Genomic DNA, 5,491 nt, shown 5'->3' with positions numbered 1-5,491 from the left:
TGGCCGCTCCCGGCCACCGCAGCCTCGACCTGCTGGGCTCCGGTGATCCTTCCGCCTCAGCCTTCCAAGTAGCCGGAATTACAGGCACGCGCTACCACGCCCGGCTGATTTTTTGATTTATTGTAGAGATGAGGTCTCACCGCCCGGGCGGGTCTCCAACCCGCGGGCTCAGGCAATCCACTCACCTCGGCCTCCCAAAGGCGCGGGATTACAGGCTGAGCCACCGAGCCCGGCTTAACTTTTTAATTATAAAGATTACTACCTCAGATCCCACTGGGTGAAATGCAGAATATGCACTCTAGTACTGTCTTCTAAAATTTGAAATCATCTAAATTTCAAAACATGTGTGGCCCAAGGGTTTTGGATAAGGGTTCCTGTGCCTGAATACTACTACCCTCATCAATACATAATAGAAACAAATAAAACACCAATAGATACTTTCCAAGGAGCACCTGACACAGCATATGCCTAGAAGCAGAGGAATGAACTAAATAATCTATTATCCTGTAAGAAACAGACTCAACTACCATGTGTTCCAAAGTCAGACTCCATAACCATCCCAGGCGCTGCACCCTGAACTGCTGCACACGCAGGCTTCCCTTCGGTTCTCAACAATGCCAGGACCTCATTGGCTCCTCTTCATATACTATTTTCCACTATGATTAATCTATATCTGTGTACACCCAGGCCCCTTCACAATTTTAATTTAAATTCCTTGAGGGTACAGACGTCCTCTGGATATCTTTCTTGGCACCAAACACACTCTGGCCTGTGGCTAGGCAGTCAATCAATGTGTGATCATTGAAAAATGATCTGTCCCCCATATACAGTTTCCCCTTTTCAATTTCAGGCAGCACAAGCATTGTGGTCTGTCATACATACCCTTCTCTATTTACTCAACTTCTTTCCCTGCAACACAGAAAAGCAACCAAACTGTCCTCCTATCTGTATGATTACTGATTCAGTTAGATGCTTAAATTAGAGCCACAGGAGAGCAAACAGACGCCAAAAATCACAAATTTTTGCCCTAGAAATACCCATTCACCATCTATAGCTACAAAACTAAAAATCTAAGAAAGCAAGGCAGAAGGCCATGGCCAGGAGAGAATCCTTACAGTTTGTGCCAGGATTGTGTTGGGATTAAGTCACTTACCATTGCATTGAAACATATTCTGAGCATGTATAGTTTACAAAGGCAACACAATCGGACCTTGGAATACAAAAATATATAAAACCAATACCATGCCTTGGAAAGAACACAGGCTCAAGAGCCAACAGACCTGCAAATGGCTGGTTGAGTGACAAACATCATGGGTCCTGATTTCCTCAGTTGTTATAGTGAAGGGTTGGTATAGAGTTAATGTCTTCGCGGGTTAATTTTAATAACTTAATAATGTAACCCATCATTTAAATTGTAATAATATATTTAATTTAATATATCCAAAGTATTACCATTTCAAAATATAATCCATACAAAATTAATGAGACATTTTGCATTCTTTTTTTAAATGAAGTCCTTCAAAAGTCAGTGTATATGTTACATTTACATGATGTCTGTCTTTGGACTAGCCACATTTTTTTTTTTTTGAGTTGGAGTCTCACTCTGTCGCCCAGACTAGAGTGCAGTGGCCACTCCCGGCCACCACAGCCTCAACCTGCTGGGCTCCGGCGATCCTTTCCGCCTCAGCCTTCCGAGTAGCCGGAATTACAGGCGCGCGCTACCACGCCCAGCTAATTTTTTTATTTTATTGTAGAGATGAGGTCTCGCCTGCCCAGGTGGGTCTCGAGCCCATGGGCTCAGGCAATCCACTCACCTCAGCCTCCCAAAGGCGCGGGATTACAGGCTGAGCCACCGAGTCTGGCCGGACTAGCCACATTTTAAGTGCACAACAGCCACTTGTGGCTAGTGACAACCACATTGGACAACATCGCTCTAAAATAATACACAACTAATTGTCAGTTAGGAGTTCTTCATTTTTGGTCTACAGGTTTTTTGAATATAACTGTGTTTCAGTGAAATTGGTTTTCTTTGTAAGCCTAAGTATTTTGTTTTATGCATTTACAAACATTATTTGGAGAAAGATCCCATAGGTTTCTCCACACCACCTAAGGAGTTCATAACATACACAAAAAAGATTAAGAATCCCTAAGCAACAACAAAGTAAGATTAGAAAAGACTACAGGGTGAGACAGGGTGGAGAAGGTTTTATAGCAAAGGGACTTGTGTAGATTAAGGCAGTACTCTGTGATAGCTAATCTGGAGCGTGGCCTCCAGATTCCTGCTCTGGTCCTATCACTCGTAGCTGTGAGACTTTGGGCAAATTATCAGCCTTCTTGTACCTCAATTTCCTCATCTAGAAGACAAGATTTTAAACAGTGCTTACCTTGAAGGTTATTTTGTAGACTAAATAAGAGAATATTTTTGAAGTGCCGAGAGCAATATGTGGAATACAAAAAGTGTCCAATAAATGTCAATAATTCTAGGAAAATCAGGATAACTAACATACATAAAAGTGTGATGTGAGTGTTTCAAGTAAAAGAAAAATTATCCTAGTCATGATACTCTCTATGTGTGATGCTTCAAAATGCTTATCAAATGAGAGAACTATTGCTGAAAGAATTTTAGTAATTTTTTTTTTTTTTTGAGTTAGAGACTCACTCTGTCACCCAGACTGGAGTGCAGTGGCCGCTCCCGGCCACTACAGCCTCGACCTGCTGGGCTTCGGCGATCCTTCCACCTCAGCCTTCCAAGTAGTTGGAACTACAGGCTCGCGCTACCACGCCCGGCTAATTTTTTGATTATTGTAGAGATGAGGTCTCACCAAGTTGCCCAGGCAGGTCTCAAACGCACAGGCTCATCCAATTCATTCACCTCAGCCTCCCAAACCACGGGATTACAGGCTGAGCCACCGAGCCCGGCTAGTATTTTTTTTAACTAAGACTTTTTTCAATTCATTTGGTCAAAGTTTCTTGGAACACTGATCCCATTTCACAGAGGTATGAAAGCTAACCAGCTAGTGTTGCAGATATTTACATATTCTTTAAATGCGTACTCTTCTCTGGAAGTGACAGGGGAGCTAGAATGAGAAGGCTATCCCAGTGAGATTGCTGATTTGAAATGGCACAGTCTTAACTCATCTGGACCACACTGAGAAAAAAGAAAACAAACAAACAAACAAGAAACATCACTATTAACCAGAAATAAGAGGCCAATCCAACCAGAATCTAGGACTAAGACTGAGTTTTGAGCGCTGGCAACTTGAAGAGTACCCTGAAAGCCCCTGTCCTCAGCCCGGGCAGACTCTGGAGAAAATTAACTCATCGAGAAGATTATAAAAGAAAAAATGAATATCACAGCACTAGAGTTCAGACATATGGTCATTTGAAACAATCCACAATCTAGCCTAATTGCTTTTTGTCAACTCAGTAATCAGGAGCCAAAAAGCACTGCATGAATGAACAGCTGGAGATGAAGCTAAAAGTGAAAGTCTGTTTTGGGAAGCTGAAGTCACTCAACACCCAGCATTTATAGAAAGACCCTAGGCTGTAGCGGAGATGAGAGTCAAGCATTCTGACTGGCCCTAACATAGTCTCCAGGAGGGCTCTCTGGGTGGGGCTGGCAGCACCTCTTGAGATGGTGTCCTGCCTACCTCCTTTACCCCACCGTCTTTTGCCTTTCTCTGCTTGTAGGGGTGCCTTGTCCCTCAAATAAAATGTCTGAATCAACCTTCTCTTCCATCCTGAAGCATGCTGGCCCGGTTCTCATTCATAGCTCATTTTTCAAAGCCCTCCTCCCCTTAAACTGGGGTTAATACAAGCAATACCTTATTCGCTTTAGAATTCCACGATCATAAATAAATACATGAAAATGGCAGAATGAAGCAACCATGGGAGAGTTGCCTTTGCTTTTTCTCTTTCCCATAGAACAGAGTGCAGGACTAGAATTGTGGCTCCCAATAGGTGGTGTAATTTGGAAAAGAAAAGACACACACAGAGCTTAACAGAGACCCAGTAGGAAACGCGTGAGCCTCTCCCTGCAGCATAATGATGCACTAGCTTACAGTTTGGGGCTGCGGTACAAATGATCAGTCCCTGCTTTGCTGAGCCGAGCAGAGCGGTAGAGATCTCGCCATGCCTCCCCTGCTGGGCCTCTGCACCTCCACACAAACCCCATTCCATCTCCCACTTCTTCCTATTACTTGCTTCATAGATCAACTGATTCTGGGCACCACTACCACCCCGAAGACATCCCTAAACCTGCCCTCCGGCTGATCCACCTTCAGATTTCCCACCGCTCCTCAGCGAAACCCAGTCAGTGTACATGTTTGTGCCAACTGCACATTTGGACAGAGAGTATTTCAATATTGCATATGGATCGTCAAGCCCTTCGCGGTTCTGCGTTACCCTCCCCCTCCTCCTGCCGCTCCATTCACCTCCATATCAGATCCCCCTCCTCCCCACGGTCGACTGGGGTAAAGAAAGGCTCTTGCAAGCAGCACAATGGCTGGCGCTCCAAGGAAACTGTGCTCATTCCGCGCAGGCCACGCACAAACTCCATTGCCATTCTGGCCAACAAGACCCGGACAGGGGAGTGGGAGGCGGGTCAGGGGTATCGAGAGGCGAGGAGGGAAGGGATAGGCAAGAAGAAAGAAGAGCAGCAGTGATAACACCCCCTCGGGCTCCGTCAAACGCTGTGCCCCAGCTCCAGAGCCGGGGCCCACCGGACGCAGGGCGCCCCACCACCACCACCACCACACCACCATGCCGGTCCTTTCTCCGACCTGCTCTGTAGTAAAACAATCGCTTCCCAGAGCCTACGGCCGCTGCCAGCGGTTCTGACACTGCAGGAATGCACGGTCTGGGAAAAGGCTGTGCACCCTGTGGAGGGGCACGAGGAGGGTGGGAGGAGAGATTCTTCGGGACAAAGATGATCTTGGGGCGTTTACGGTGACCGGACCAGATAACGGTCCTGGGATGAGGTACCGACCCACTGCCCCAGCATGATCGGGCAGCGATCCGGTCTCCCCCTGCCCCACACCGCGCCGCCTCCCTACACACACACACACACACACACACACACACACACACACACACACACACGCCAGGCCTCGCTGGGGGGGGGGGGGGTCGAGGCTCTGAGATGATACTCGAAGTGCCCATCATCCACATCTCCCTGGCTCCCGGGCCCTGGCGCTGCGTCCCGGGTGCGCTCCCTGAAGAGCTGGGCAGGAGGGCGACGGCCTCCGGGCTCTTCCTGTCCAATCCTGGAATGGGATGGCGGGGAGGTGGGGGGCTGCGGCGCCCGCAGACCGTCCTGTCGGAGAGTCCCGAGTCCTGGGGCCTCCTTCACCACCCCCATCAGACCCCCCACCCCGGCAGTGGGTCGGGTTCGGACTAAAGTCGCCCCCCGCGACGGCACCTGTGCGGGTCCTGGCGGAGGGAGGCGGATCCCGGGGCTCAGCCGGACACCCCCATCCACGGGCCGCGGCGA

General features: G+C 48.1%; 1 protein-coding gene across 2 annotated transcripts in view; it reads right to left on the bottom strand.

Annotated features, from left to right (window-relative positions):
• Window positions 1-5,491, bottom strand: part of FEZ1 (fasciculation and elongation protein zeta 1) — a 52,525-nt gene extending 47,034 nt beyond the window's left edge. Inside the window, exon 1 of one of the 2 annotated variants that reach the window (XM_008064250.1) lies at window positions 5,420-5,491. The gene's annotated coding sequence lies outside the window, so the exon portion shown is untranslated. Of the gene's footprint in view, window positions 1-5,041; window positions 5,081-5,419 lie in introns of those variants that run through there. The other variant, XM_021715646.1, reaches the window with a different exon arrangement.

Source organism: Carlito syrichta, unplaced genomic scaffold, assembly GCF_000164805.1.
Source record: "Carlito syrichta isolate Samal-C Ts95f unplaced genomic scaffold, Tarsius_syrichta-2.0.1 Scaffold307242, whole genome shotgun sequence".
Taxonomy (NCBI): Eukaryota; Metazoa; Chordata; class Mammalia; order Primates; family Tarsiidae; genus Carlito; species Carlito syrichta.
Note: the sequence above shows the minus strand (reverse complement) of the source record. Positions and strands in the feature narration are given on the sequence as shown.